The 15877-nt window shown below is 44.1% G+C and overlaps 1 protein-coding gene and 1 long non-coding RNA gene across 3 annotated transcripts in view; both read left to right on the forward strand.

Annotated features, from left to right (window-relative positions):
• The window catches only part of GAS7 (growth arrest specific 7), a 134260-nt gene that overhangs the window by 31977 nt on the left and 86406 nt on the right, over positions 1 to 15877 (forward strand). The window lies entirely within an intron of this gene.
• Positions 13621 to 15550, forward strand: LOC308582174. The gene is made up of 2 exons (XR_014005536.1): positions 13621 to 13684; positions 15426 to 15550. It is a non-coding gene; the product is annotated as an uncharacterized lncRNA (long non-coding RNA).

Below are 15877 nucleotides of genomic sequence, written 5' to 3' on the forward strand. Positions count from 1 at the left end.
TCCATTACTTCCTGGTTGCCCCAGAGCGCAACTCGAATGCGCTCAACCCGAAGCACATTTAACTCGAGGTATGACTGTATAGAATTCTGTATGACATGGGGAAAATGGATCTCTCCCTCTCCCTCTCCCTCTCCCTCTCCCATATATAGTGGTACTTCAGGTTACATACGCTTCAGGTTACAGACTCCACTAACCCAGAAATAGTGCTTCAGGTTAAGAACTTTGCTTAAGGATGAGAACAGAAATCGTGCTCCGGCGGCGCAGCGGCAGCGGGAGGCCCCATTAGCTAAAGTGGTGCTTCAGGTTAAGAACAGTTTCAGGTTAAGTACGGACCTCCAGAACGAATTAAGTACTTAACTTGAGGTACCACTGTATATGTGTGTGTGTGTTTTCATAACTAGAACCTTGAGGTCACTAAAATGGTGCAGATTGATGGTGACAGCTCAGCCTTCAAGCAAGAAGAAGTACTTCTCCAAATAGTGCATTGCTGAACTATGGAGTTTGGTACAAGATGTAAAGATGGGCACCCGCCTTAGGGTGGCTTTAAAGGGGTTAGAGTAATTCATAAATGATAAGGCTGTCCACTCTGAAGGCCAGTTACTGGAAAACATGAGTGGAGAGAGTGCTGTGGTACTCTTAAGCTATGTACACATAGTATATTTAAAGCACATGACTCCCCCCCCCCAAAAAAAAAGAATCCTGGGAACTATAGTTTAAGGTGCTGAGAACTGTAGTTCTGTGAGTGGTGATTGACAGTTCCCAGGATTCTTTGGGGTGAGTCATGTGATTTAAATGCATAGTGCGTATGATATGCAGCCATATATTGCTTGCGGGTTCCCATAGGCACCTGGTTTACTGCTATGGGAAACATGATGTGGGTCTAGATACACCTTTTGTTTTTACTTAGCAGGGCCTGTTCTTACGATCGTACTGTGTGTTTCATTAAATTAACTCTAGTACACCCCCCCCCCACCTTACAGGACTGAGACTTCTTTTTTTATAACCACCTTTTTGCAAAACGAAACACAAAACCGCCCACCACATCTCCATTTGAATCCTGTGTTTAAATAGTTAAATCAAGAAATGCCTTGACACAATGCAGTTTCTATCTCATGTGGTAACTTTTGAAACCCATCCAATCATTTTTCGAGTTTTAGGAAATGTTTGTTAACTTAAAAGGGTTTCTTTCTTTTTATAATACATCCTGATCTTGTTTCATCCTCATTAAAACTCTGTTAAGTAGTTTAGACTGTGACACAGAATGGCTTGTCTAAGGCCACCCAGTGAGCGCTGTTTTCTCCCACGTCCAACCTCAACATATTATTTTCTACATACTAGACTGTGAGTGTAATGCTTTTTTTTAAAGGTTCGTAGAATTGTAGAGTGGGAAGGGACCATGAGGGTCATCTGGTCCAGCCCCCTGCAAGGCAGGACTCTTTTGCCCAACATGGGGCTCGAACCCACAGCCCCGAGATTAAGAGTCTCATGCTCTGCCCACTGAGTTCCAACCAGGAATTCTGTTTGGGACTTAAGGGTAAAAGGAGAGTCTTATTTCAGTTCCCTCCCCTGCTTTTCTTTTCTCCAACCCCCCTTCCCCAAACAAGGGGGATGCTTCCCCACCACTGCTAATGCCGTTGAGATTTACTTAAGCCACCACAAACAGGTATGGGAAGGTTTTCACCTAGCAAATGTTCAGTATCAGCAAGCGTTCCTGAAGCATTCCTTAAGTGCTCGAAGTGGTCTTTAGGGAGAAAAATGCCTCAAGTATAAGTCAGGAGAAACTAGTCTTTGAACCAGGATAAAAGCAGGTGGGGCACGGTGGGAAATATATAGGCAGCTGCTGGGAATACCTTTTTGAGGGGGAGGCAGATTCAGAGGCCTGTTTTTAGAGTTATTCAAGATTACATGACAAAATTCACTTAATATAAGAACAGAGGTTTTGGTTGTCGTTATATATACCTCAGGGACGCAGGTGGCACTGTGGGTTAAACCACAGAACCTACGACTTGCCGATCAGAAGGTCGGCGGTTCAAATCCCTGCGACAGGGTGAGCTCCCGTTGTTCGGTCCCAGATCCTGCCAACCTAGCACTTCGAAAGCACCTCAAAGTGCAAGTAGATAAATAGGTACCGCTCTGGTGGGAAGGTAAACGGCGTTTCCGTGCGCTGCTCTGGTTCGCCAGAAGCAGCTTAGTCATGCTGGCCACATGACCCGGAAGCTGTACGCCGGCTCCCTTGGCCAATAAAGCGAGATGAGAGCCAGAACCCCAGAGTCGGTCAGAACTGGACCTAATGGTCAGGGGTCCCTTTACCTTTACTTATATATACCTCATATATAAACTATAGCAATGCTACAAATGAAGGCCAAGCAGACAGCACATACAAGTGAGGGTGGAATTGTATGTTAAAAGACATATGATTCCTAGCCTGTTCTTGCCTTATAATGTTAATTGGAGGCATATGAAGGAGAGAATCTGCTGTGGGGCTTAAACCGTCTTCTGTCTGCTAATTCCTCCCTCCCATATGCCCCCCAGCTCTTTTTAAACTATGTCCCCCCCCCCATCCTCCCCATTTTGATTTTGAGATTAGTGGTAATCCCTGCCATGGGGGGAAATTACCTCTGCAGGCTAAGAAGGACCATGCAGAGATACTCACCCACATCCACCGATTTTACTCTATAAATAAATGCTTTCCCACCCTTCCCCAGTTTGTTTCAGTTGTCGTTGGAATTGATGAGAGGAAGCGCTGTTACTAGCTCTTCAGTCCCTGTTCCTTTAAAAGTACAGTGGTACCTTGGGTTACAGACGCTTCAGGTTACAGACTCTGCTAAGCCAGAAATAGTACCTTAGGCTAAGAACTTTGCTTCAGGATGAGAACAGAAATTGTGCGGTGGTGACGCTGGGGCTGCAGTGTTTGTGCAAAGCATATGCAAATTTGCAACTGTAATACATATAATTGTGCAATAAATTTATTGATATGCTTTTTATAGGGTAAAAGCACACAAGTAAAATTCATTTCTGGGCATCCATTTGCTCATGGAGCAGCATGTTCTCATAGATTCACAGTTAGACTAGATGGCCTTTGAGTCCTTTTTAACCCCTTGCTGTCAAGAAACTACTGTGTTGGTATACACCAGTTCAGAACTTTAAAGCAAGTTGGATTTGGGTAAACATTGAACAGTCTTCCGAAGTTTCAAAGGAAAATAAGACCCGAAAAAATAAGCTATTGAAACTTGAATGAACAGTGTGTGCTTGACAATAAAGCCTATACAGTGGTACCTCGGGTTAAGAACTTAATTCGTTCCGGAGGTCTGTTCTTAACCTGAAACTGTTCTTAACCTGAGGTACCACTTTAGCTAATGGGGTCTCCCTCTGCTGCCATGCAATTTCTGTTCTCATCCTGAAGCAAAGTTCTTAACCCGAGGTACTATTTCTGGGTTAGCAGAGTCTGTAACCTGAAGTGTCTGTAACCCGAGGTACCACTGTAATATTATTCATTTTTGCACGGGGCATCCGTTTTCTGCTCAGTATATTGCTGCTGCAGCAGCATTGTTTATACTTCCTATTGTAGGACATCCGCATACCAAACCTCCACAGAACAAACCCACGCAAGCCAGATCACAGAGGGGCTACAGTTGGAGAAATGTTGCATTGCAGAATGGTGCCGATGGGGCAAATAGCTCCAGATGGTGCCAGCAATCCAAGCTGCACATTATAGGCACTTTTTCATCTCCCACTCTTGGTCGCCAAGTAGGCTAATCTGGGGTGTGTGTGTGTGTGTGTGTGTGTGTGGGAGAGAGAGAGAGAGAGAGAAATTGAAGACGATGGTCTTTTCTCACTGGTGTTCCCCAACCAATGAGACTTGGAGGCACACCGTGACTAGTAGCCCAGCAATGAATCTGAATGTCAGGCATGCTCTTTTGGTTTGAGAGAGATGCACTGGAGGGAGAGGTGACAGAGAGCCAGGCAGAGAGAGGTCTGTGTGTAGTGTGTGGTTTTTGTGTATGTATGATCTGCGTGAGAAATAGATGTATACTGTATATGAAGTTCATATATGAATGAGAAAGAGATGCATGTTTGTACATGTGCTGTGTGAGGGAGAGAGTATGGTGGGACCAACTGGCATATTATTTTCCCTTGGTACTGTGGACTGCTCCCTGTTGGTTTGTAACAACACAGTTGTATATGTGTGAAATCAGTATTATGTGATCTCCGGGCAGGAACGGTGGTGGACTCCCCTTCATTGGAGGTTTTTAAGCAGAGGTTGGCTTGGGACTTGTCTGTCAATTCCCAACAGCAAGGAGTGGCAGGCTGGGCTCCCTCACCTGCTTGCTTGCTTACTCCAAGGCCACCACAGCTCCTGTTAACTGGCACCCCCTGACCAGCCCCAGAGGCACCATTTGCCTGGGGAGCTTGTAGCCAGGGTTGCTGCAACAAACAGCTGCACAAGCTTTTGGGAGGCAGAGACACCAGAGGACCTAGAGGAGGGAGGGAAGGAAAGAGGGACAGAGGCCATTGTAGCCCGCAGCATCCCTGACCATCATTCAAGGCACCCCAAGGTGATATGGCACACTGGTTGAAAACCACTGATTTGACTTATAAAATGTTGATTAAGAACTCCCAGAACCATGTATATTTTACGTCACTATGTGGTGACTTTTCCTTCTGAGGGATGTGTTCATAGTCACGTTCCTATTTAGTTATTTTTGTTGTGTCATAAGTTGCTCTCTATCCTCCTGAAGTTCAGGAAGCTGAACATACTTCATGCCGTGGTGTGAGAGTAACATCAATACCCAAACATAGCACTTTTCAATGCATTCACTCTTTAGATATAAGATGTGTTGTATTTGAGAGGATATACTCCCGAGTATGTACTCCTAGTTATTAACACCATTCTCAAAATTGAAACCCGTGTTAAGATGCAAACAAGACAAATAATGATAGGAACGAGGCAATTTGGTGCTTGGAGATTTTTCAGAATGCTAAAATAGAGCTTATATTGGAAATCTTCCCAAAGGTACATAAAAATAATTTCTATATTGAATCTATGCATGTTTAATACTACTGATTTTAACAGCTGCACTGTTGGTATTGATCCAGGACTAAATATAGCCAGTTCTAGCCATCATGTGCATTGTGCTTTAGAAGAACATTTCATAAGGATAGATGGGGGAGAGTGAATACCTTAACTAGACTGAATACTCCCATAAACCATACTGTATATCCCTTTACTTGCTTCCCATATAATGTAACTTCTTCTAAGGCCAGAGGATCAAGATAACATAGGGGAGATGGCTAAATAAATTGGGTGGGGTTTTGTTTTGTTTTTACTATCTTTTGAAATTCTGGTTTAAAATTATAAATACAAGGGTATAAAGGCCTATATATATACAATATCTTAAACTGAATCATGAACATCTATCAAACAGCTGCTGTCACATAGAAAAAAAGAGAAACATGGGGGCGGGTCGTAGCGGGTTACGACCTTCTGAGGTTAGCGGTACAGTGCTTTAAATATTTATTCAGAATTAGTCTCACTTAGTTCAGTCAAGTAGGTGGGTATGGGATTACAACCAGGCTGAGCAATGGATTCTTGGCCACACATAGCATGCTCTTTGCTAGTATGTACTCCCGCCCCCTCCGAGCTTTCTGTGGTTGTAGGTGCTGTCTAGCTGGCTGGTTTCCCTCTGGACCTGGCAGAGGGGTATTTAATCTACTTCCAATAGCTGCTCAGCCAGCCTTTGGCTGACTTCAGGATGGCTGCCTTTAGCATTGTATTATTTATTTATTTGTTGAATTTACAACCTGCTCTTCCTCCCAAAAGTGCCTAGGGCAGCACAATACTTTATACAGTAACAGCACAGTTCTCTATATGTGCACTCAGTAGTAAGTCCCACTTGTTTAGGGCTTACTCCCATATGAAGACTTAGTCATGAATTGTCTTCATTGCTGTGGGCTTCTTCCCAGGCATTTCAGCAGAAGCATGAGAGTATACCACGCCAGGATATTCTACTGAGCCCATGTAGGTGATCTTGCACTATTTTATGCCTTCCAATTACCTGAGCTCTGCAGTGCATTCAGTTGCAAATTATAAATTCTTATGAGTTAATATTATGAGCTGCTCCGATAGTCTTCAGACTGACAGAAGCAGAGAAAAATACTTGTAATAAATAAATATGACTCTACCAACTGAGCAGCAGAGATACTAACATTCCAATTTATAGAGGCACCATATTTTTCCCTAGTAACCGTCAGCTTGTGCCTCTGAAAAATCCTAGACTTAGCTGCATTCTGTGTATGGCTCCTCAGAAGTAAATAAGAGTGCATAGGATCAGTGACGTTGGGCAGAAGATTTGCCAAGATGGGATATCTTTTCCAGTACTTTATTGTTCCATGGAAAATTTTCTGTTTCATAAGTTCGTTAGTAACAAATGATTGAATGCCCTTTGCAAATACAAAATTAGGCAAGCTTGGCAGTTTCGAACGTGCAATTAATGTTTTTCTGCCAGTTCTCCCAAGCATTGCCTTTAATTATTTACAAGTACTACAAAAACATTTTGACAAAGTATAACATTCAAATCATATTAAGCTTTCTTTAATTTCCCCCGCCACATATTCCAGGTGTACTGGGACAAAATGTTAACATGGGGTACTTTTAAAGCTTTGTTTACAAATCACCAGTAAAAGAAACATACTAAATTACATCACACTTTCTAGCGCATCTGGAGATTTTCCAATGCAATTCACATTAGCCTAATTTGTATAGGATCACACCCCCCCCCCGGGCAAAAAAACTCAGATTGCTGCATAGGATTGCAGGCCCTTCAACCTTCAAGGATGTGATGTTGCTTACTGATATCCTTGTGTATACAGTGGTACCTCGGGTTAAGTACTTAATTCGTTCCGGAGGTCCGTTCTTAACCTGAAACTGTTCTTAACCTGAAGCACCACTTTAGCTAATGGGACCTCCTGCTGCTGCCGCACCGCTGGAGCATAATTTCTGTTCTCTTCCTGAAGCAGAGTTCTTAACCCGAGGTACTATTTCTGGGTTAGCGGAGTCTGTAATCTGAAGGGTATGTAACCTGAAGCGTATGTAACCCGAGGTACCACTGTATACAGAAGGAGCCAAGCAGAAATTTGTCTCTTGTCCCTAAGCAGTTATCATTCTGCAGTTCATGTGAGCTGTATTATGTTCCTAGCTTGTATAACCATCATATTCAGATGCAAACCAAAATGTTTTTATGTGTTAAAAGAATCCACCAATAATGCAAATTTCTGCAGGAAATATGTGAGTTCCAAAGTGGGAAACTTAATTTAAAGCTGTTATCTAAATTAGCCTCTATGTGTGATTTTAAATCTGGAATTTAAAATAAATCCACAGGGAAATATCAAAGAAATGAAATAAGACTTTTAATATTTCCAGGAGGTGCCCTCAGAAATTTATTCAGCCGATATAGTAGTTTTGGTATCTGTTAGCTAAGCAGTGTTGTTAACCTTGTTCAAGAATGGAAGGCTGGTGGCATATCTAGGAGTTCTGTTTTTAGTACAGCTGTTCATTCCCACTTCAATATGGTACAATATGTCCTTTCTTCTGGCAGCTCAAGCTCACGAGCAAAGGTTGCTAGGTTCTTAGCTGGGGCAATCAGAATAAGGTCCATTATCTGACTGTTGACTCAGGACCCCAAACTGTGCTTTTAAATTTAATTTTCACTTTCTTCTGTGTACAGTGGTACCTCGGGTTACAGACGCTTCAGGTTATAGATGCTTCAGGTTACAGACTCCGCTAACCCAGAAATAGTACCTCGGATTAAGAACTTTGCTTCAGGATGAGAACAGAAATTGTGCGGTGGTGACGCGGCGGCAGTGGGAGGCCCCATTAGCTGAAGTGGTACCTCAGGTTAAGAACAGTTTCAGGTTAAGAATGGACCTCCAGAATGAATTAAGTTCTTAACCGGAGGTACCACTGTATATTGTAATGTTGTCTTGTTGCCATGGCCATTGGCTGAGGCAAATAAAGTTTTTATTCTATTCTATGATACAAAAAGAAGTAACATCCATTAGCACACCTCTGCCTTATGGGTCAGTAGTTGCAACATCAGAGTGAAGGGTGAAGTGTAACATGGAGTTTAAAGTATTATTTTTCTCTACCAAATCAATGGACAGATGTAAGTAAGGCAGTGACTAGAAACTACTTTTGACATGATTTGTTAACAACGATTCCTATCATTGCTGCACCTCTTCAAATTACTTACCGGGGGCAGTTTCCAAGGGGCAGTCTGTTACAGCAAAAACAACAGAGTCTTAAGATGGAGCAAATTTATTGTGCCATACACTTTATGCCAACTGCAGTCCACTTCACCAGAGGTATAATGTATCATCCTAAATTCTAGAGGGCGTGACTGAGGTCAGTAGATTTCTGTCATCTTACAGGGTTTGCCGATCAGAAAATCCCCGCAATGGGGTGAGCTCCTGTTGCTCGGTCCCAGCTCCTGCCAACCTAGCAGTTTGAAAGCACGTCAAAATGCAAGTAGATAAATAGGTACCGCTCCGGCGGGGAGGTAAACGGTGTTTCCGTGCGCTGCTCTGGTTTTGCCAGAAGCAGCTTAGTCATGCCGGCCACATGACCTGGAAAAACTGTCTGCGGACAAACGTCGGATCCCTCAGCCAGTAAAGTGCCGCAATCCCAGAGTCGTTAACTACTGGACTTACTGGTAACTGTCAGGAGTCCTTTACCTTTTTTATTAGATGCCATGAGTGATTAGGGAATTGGGTGATTATAGTGTGGCTGCAACTCACGATGTCTAGCCAACTTGGATGCAACACCCATTTACTTGAGGGGCCAAGATCTTCATGAAGCCAGTGCCCGTATCCAGTGTGAATTAGACTTATCTGGACCCCGTACCCCTCCCCCACATCCAGGCACCAGTAAGTAAGTTCAGTGTGAGCAGGACAAGGGTGTGCTTTGCATTCTTGATTTGCATACTTAGCCTGTTTTGTGCTAGAAAGGAAAGCATGCAGTAGGTGTAGACAACTTTGGGCCATGGCTTCATCGAAGGCACTCTGAAGCCTAGAAGCCTGGGGCTTGAATCCCATTTTTCTTGCAACTCCCACTTCCCAAATTATGGGGAGTTTCAATTTATGTGCAACTATGTTGCAGGGACAAGAAGTATGGGAAAATGTAAAAAAATTGAGACTACTCACTTTTTAAAGTTGCATTAGGCAATGTTAGTTACTTAAAACAACAACATGAGGAAACTTCCTCTTAATTATGTGTTGTGCCTGCCCTTTTTGTTTCAAAGGAACCAAAGGTTCAGTCACTCTCCCAGACTCCTTCAGCTTCACTATTATGGTTTTTTGGCAGCTGTATGGTATATATTGATCTCCCAGGAATCCTTTTTGACATTTGAGGGGTAATCACATTAAAATTTTCTCACCAAGATCTAAAAATAGCTCTTTTAGTTTCTGAACTCTTGCTGACTCCTGTGAATTTTCTGCTGCGGCTTTTTTCTTTTCTTTTCTTTTTTGGTTGCAAACTTCACCATTGCATTTATGGAAGCTAAACTGAAGCCAAGAATCACTGAACATGACAGGGCTTCCACTTCGCCTTTCCCACCTGTCAGGGCTGTTGACACACTTGGGATTTGTGTTCATGATCAGTTGCCTTCCGATAATAAACCGTGAATGGGCTTCGTCCTGTCATTTTGTTTATACACCCAAGAATCAAATCAAATGCTAAAGTAAATTGAAAGAAAATCATGAACCCCTGTGAAAATCTGGAAACAATCTTTGCTTGTTTCTCAGAAATAGTAATCATGTAAAGGAGAGTTGTTAACCCTGGCAGTTTGGGGTAGCTATGGAATTCCCATATGGAATTCAGTTTCACAGAGTCTCGCAAAAGGCAGCACTTCTAGACAGTGCAATCCTGTGCGTGTTTACTCAGAAGTAAGTCCACAACTCACTCACTAATAAAGTAGGTTTAGGATGGTAACCTAAAGCTCATTGTTCACGTAGACTGGGATGTTTGCAATAGAGGTTAAATAGATAAGAGTTGTCATATTATTTGGAATCCTCTCCATATTGGAGCCACAATTGTGTATGAATTGGGGAGGGAGAGGGGAAATTCTGACTTCCTCTTACAGCAGCATCATAAACTGAAAGTAGGCTGTTGTGTTCTTAATGATTCTTCCTCTGGTCCCCTTCTTCTCCAGCTCACACAGCAGTGAATCCCGTTGCGTATCAGTTGCCGCACTCAAAATTCATCCAGGACAGACATCTAGTTTGTCTCATCTAGTCACCACGATTTTAAACAAGTGGTGCCTTCCCTGTTGTCTTTTTGTGCCATACACATGTCTGTTCAGTTGAAGCTGAAGCCTTAAAGAAACAAGCTTGTATGTAGAACTCTATTCTAGACACTGTTTTACCTTATAGCAGGAGTGGGGCTCCTCCAGCCCACAGGGCAATTTTGACTCATGAGGCCATTTCCCCCAAACCATGGTCACCTACCCATCAGCTTATGTCACTGGTGATGTCAGCTGATGGGTGGGAGGACAGGTTTGAATCCTGCATTGGCAGCCAAGGTAGCAGGATTTAATCCTTCCTTGTTGGCTGAGTGGGAATTAAACGCCTGTGCAAATGCTCTCTTTGAAGTAGCTTGCTTGTGAATTTGCAGGGGCTTTGAGAAGTCCTGTATTCTGGTTTGAGCCTCCAGCGTGGGGGCTGCCTTAAAGCCTTTTGGCAAGCCTGCTCCCTCCTTCTTTAAGTTACTGATCTCAGAAAATTAAGGAGAAAGTGTGGGAAGACTTGGAAAAGATTGGGGGGGGGGCTTAAAAGGGGAGACTGGCAAAGTACAAGGAATTTTGAAAGCTGTCGTTTGCCTCATTGCTTTTGTCATCTGGAGCCATTGGCTTGCATGAACCTCCAGTTTCCTCCGCTTTCTGCTTCTGGCACTTTTGAATCTTGATTATTAGCTCTGCCATGGGCCATTAGGCTGTGCTGCTTGCTTGACTCTGCCCTCCAAACCCACCCGCTCATGCACAGAAGTGTCACTGCATTTCCTCTGTAAAATATTGGAAGGTAGGCAGCTGCCTCTTAAACCTAGCCTGTTTTAAAGTGATGGATAATTCCTTCTCCATATTCTCTTCTCCCCAACACTCACCCCAATTTACTTTCTCTTGCAAGCAAGCAAATAGAAAACCGCTCAGCTTTTTCCTCTCCACTCCACTTCCCCAGTGGCACAGTCAAATGAGGGAAGCAGTTGGCAATCTTCTTAGGCAGACCAAGGAAGGAGGGAAGGAGGGAGGGAGGAGGAAGACGGAAGACCCTTCCTTTAATAAGGGCTACTACAGGGTGAGAAAGAGAGCAGTTGCACAGCAAAGCACTGCTGGCTGGGGCAGAGAGAACCAGGCCCTCTGCAGCCATTCAGATTCCATTTGTGCTCTTGCTTGAGGCTTGTTGGCGACACTAGGAGAGCTACTGTGCTGCTGACCTCGCTCTCACGAACAGTAGATGTGGAAGTAAGCTTGAGTCTGGAGTGCAGGTGGGTGCTAAAATGTTTCTTTGGACAGAACTGCAAGCATGCTAAGGGGTAGCCTAGGTTACTGAATCCTTCCCACCTTTCGATCTCTACCTACAGTCTGAAAAGGTATAGGCCTGCAATAGATATATTGTGCTTATCAGGCTTATCTCTCAAAAGAGGCAGCCCTGAATTGATCACCTGTCTTTATTGTGCAAACAAACCCCCTTTCCTCTATATACCGTGCTTCCAAGCCACTTTTAATGTTTTCATATGGATTTTTGATGTGCATAAAACCAAATTTGTGTATGCACTGTTGCACAACTGAGAGATCCTTAAAATAAAATAAAATGTGGGGATGAAGTCTTGCATATGAAATGTCTTTGCATATTGCTGGATGAAATGTATATAAAAACCAGGCTCTTCCAAGCATACAGTTCTTTAGAGGCAAATGCTGTTTCACAGAAAGTGGACTCTTGAGACTCACCTCTGCATCTGGTTCTTTTCTCTGGAGGGCCGGTTGTATCAAAGTTTAATCTTATGCAACTCTTTCCTGTTGGGGTTCCCAGTTCTGTTTAGATACACAGACAACTTTGAACCGGAGTGGAGAATCTGAAATTCCAAGCAACACCAATAACTTGGCTCTTAGCTTCCTATTCATACTCATCCATCTCTGTGTCCTGGCCTAATCTGTGGAAGGGAGACATAGGTTGGGTTCACCTTTGCCTCCAGTGAGGCTGGATGTAGATTTGGTGATGCCTGACTCTTCCCTGTTACAGCAGCCTCAGGGCTTTAGTCAGGCATAAGGGCCACATTCTTTAAAGGGCAATCTGTTGGGGGGCCACATACTGGGCCATTCTATTTTCTCTCTTTTGGCTATCTGTCTTCTCTTTTACTGCTATGTTCTCTCTCTTCTTCCCTACGCAGCAGGCTGTGTGTTGAGGGACAGGTTGGTCTTGTCAGGTGTCTTATTCCTTGCAGAGGACTTTGCCACCCCCCCCTCTTTCTAGCCCTCCACGACTTCCCTCTCCTCTCCCTAAGGGGTCTCTGCTCCTGTGCGCACCAGCACTGCATACAAATTGTAGCTCTGAAGCACATTCAAAACACATTCTTCCCCTCAAAGAATTCTGGGCGCTGTTGCTTAGCCTTCACAGCATTACAATTCATAGCAACCCTTAACAAACTGCAGCGCCCAGAGTTCTTTGAGGGGAGGGAATGTGTTTTGAGTGTGCTTTAAAGGTGGGCACAGCCTAAATTGGGCTGAGGGCCACAGGTTGCCCACCTCTTAAGCAAATCAATAGTGCCCCAGCTGTACCTTATCATTGGTAGAATATGTCCACACGTCTTCCACAGCAATGTGTGGGACTCTCAGTAGAGGAACTGTACAGCTGCTTGCCATTCCTTAACCACTTTCACTCTGTGTGCCAAAACCTGAGGGAAAATAGCCCGCAGACAATGGGCGGCAAGCAAACACTCTTACACTTTATCTGCAAAATAGCGGGTGCTTCCACGCACAACAGAGCACTGTGCTGCAGTGAGAGCCAGTGTGGTGTAGTGGTTAAGAGCGATAGACTCGTAATCTGGGAAACCGGGTTCGCGTCTCCGCTCCTTCACATGCAGCTGCTGGGTGACCTTGGGCCAGTCACACTTCTTTGAAGTCTCTCAGCCTCACTCACCTCACAGAGTGTTTGTTGTGGGGGAGGAAGGGAAAGGAAATTGTTAGCTGCTTTGAGACTCTTTCGGGTAGTGATAAAGCGGGATATCAAATCCAAACTACTACTACTACTACTACTACTACTACTACTACTACTCTTCTTCTTCTTCTTCTTCTTCTTCTTCTTCTTCTTCTTCTTCTTCTTCTTCTTCTTCTTCTTCTTCTGCGCTGCATAGGCTGCTGGCCTGGCGGCATCTGCTGCAACAAACCTGTGCGAGAGAGGGTTGGCCGTGCCATGCAGCAATGTGAAGTAGTCAGCTTTGTGTTGATGTTTTGCACCGGCACTGGCAAGAAACGAAAAGTTACAGATAGGTAGCCGTGTTGGTCTGCCATAGTCAAAATACCTAGAACTAACTTAGTTGGTCTTTAAGGTGCTACTGGAAGGATTTTTTTTATAAAGAAACGAAAAGTTAGCACTCAAAGAAATGAAAATCTGGAAAAGTCCTGAGGAGAGGCTGCAGGTAAAGAAAACTTGAAGTGGAACAAAGCCCCGTTGGTCTCCAGGGACTTGTAGGGCCTTTGAAAGCTCTGGCATTTGGGCTTGCGATCAAGTGTGTTTATTATAAATGCAGGCTTAGTTTAGCTTCCATTCAGTTACTGAAGAGGACCATATAGAAAGCCATGTGCAACTAACTGCAGGTCTCCAGACCCAGGTTAAGTTCATCAACTTATGAAGCCTGGATGTGCCCCCTGTTGGGTGATGCTGTGGACTCCCTGAGTGTGTGACACAAGTTTTAGAGCTCTCACTTTGCAGCTGCCCTGGTCTCTCTGCCTTGTGACTCTGACAGTCCAAGAACTGCTGAAAATCAACCAACAATGAGCCTATTCTCCAGAGCTCAAGAGGGCAACAAAGCCCTTTAGAGGTGTCCTGCTAACGCCATAGAGTGTGTTTGTGGCGAGAGTGGTATGTGCAGTCTGGGCTTGGTACATCTCTCATTCATTTGGGCAAGTGACTCTTGAAAGGGTCATCAGGGGCTAAGCTGCGCCATCATGTTTGCTCCTCTTGGGTTCTCTCCAACTGTGCAGCTGCTGAATGCCACCCAGTCATAAACACTGCAGCAATGCCAGGCTTCTGTTTCCGTTGCTCGTCTTCAACATTGGCAAAACAAGCAATATTCATCCCAGGTTGGGTCCGCTCTCTGGAGCTGAGATTCCTAACAGGGTCATTTTGTTCAACTGTGAATTCTTCTACCAACTGAAAAGAATCTTGATTTGAGTAATTGTAGATAGAAGTTGTTGGTTGCTATAACAACACGAGCATATCTATTTGGGTGCTCACATGATCCCTGTTCCAGTTTCTAAATATAAGCCCAATCTCACACGGTATATCTGATGCCATGGAAACCAAATGTTCTGTAAAGATGCAAGGAAGAACCAAAATTTCAGCAACATGAACATTTAAGGGTGATTGACTTGGGGGGGGGGGGGAGAGCTGGTCATTGTCACAATCGTAAACTGCATGGTACATACAGTGGTACCTCGGGTTACTTACGCTTCAGGTTACAGACTCTGCTAACCCAGAAATAGTACCTCGGGTTAAGAACTTTGCTTCAGGATGAGAACAGAAATTGTGCTCCGGCGGCGGCAGCAGGAGGCCCCATTAGCTAAAGTGGTGCTTCAGGTTAAGAACAGTTTCAGATTAAGAACCGGCCTCCGGAACGAATTAAATACTTAACCTGAGGTACCACTGTAACAGGACTGCCCATGGTTTGGGCATTCATGTTGCATGAACACACTTTTCACGATGTTGTTGCATAATTTCCAAGTGTTTATCTTTTCTCCTGACCTGACCAGTATGCTATTTTATATGGAATCAAATAATTCTGGATGTATGTGCTTCAGGGATGGGAAACCTGCTTCCTCCTAGACATTTCAGACTCTCATCAGCCGCAACCAGCATAGCCAGTGGGATATGATGGGAGTCTAACAGTTTCCGGAGGGGCCACAGGTTCTCCAAGACTATGCTGGCAGCAGCTCTCCAAGTGCAAAAGGTCTTTCTTTTGCAGTCCTAGTCCCTGAGGCCCTTTATTCAAGGGGGATGCGGGGAACTGAAGTTTGGATCTTCTACATACAGAGCACATGCTCCCTCTCTGTCCTGTGGTCCTGCTCAGCCCATTCAAGCACTTGGAATTATAGGCTGCAAAGGAACTAGGTCATTTAGTGCAGCTGTTTGACCTGTTTCCATTTTTCAACATCTCTTAGCAGCGCAGCCTGTGTCAGCTACATTGAACCGTGCCAAAGAGAGGGAGTTAAATGGAACCAGCTTTATCATGCTAGAATTCTCTGGAAGACAGTAACAAGTTATATGTAATAAAAAATATGCTCAAGGTTTGCAGTCATTGTTTTGCTGGTAAATTGCAGCTAACACAACCATGCACGATTTTGAAAGGTGTTACATTTGTCTGTGGCCTTTTTGGTAACACTGTTTTCTTTTCTTAAACAAACAAACAAAAGTTGCCTGTTACAATGACTCATATTTTGCTTTTATTGTGCTGCTGTTATTGTATATACAGTAATACCTCCGCAAACGCCCACCTTGTCTAGTGTCCATTCCAGTGAACGTCCGCGGCAAACCCAGAAGTACAGACATGCACATAAGCGCTAAATCGTGCTTCTCACGTGCGCATAAGTGCAAACCGCTCCACACACAGATG

This window comes from Podarcis bocagei (assembly GCF_964188305.1).
Source record: "Podarcis bocagei genome assembly, chromosome: 2".
In the NCBI taxonomy this organism is placed as follows: domain Eukaryota; kingdom Metazoa; phylum Chordata; class Lepidosauria; order Squamata; family Lacertidae; genus Podarcis; species Podarcis bocagei.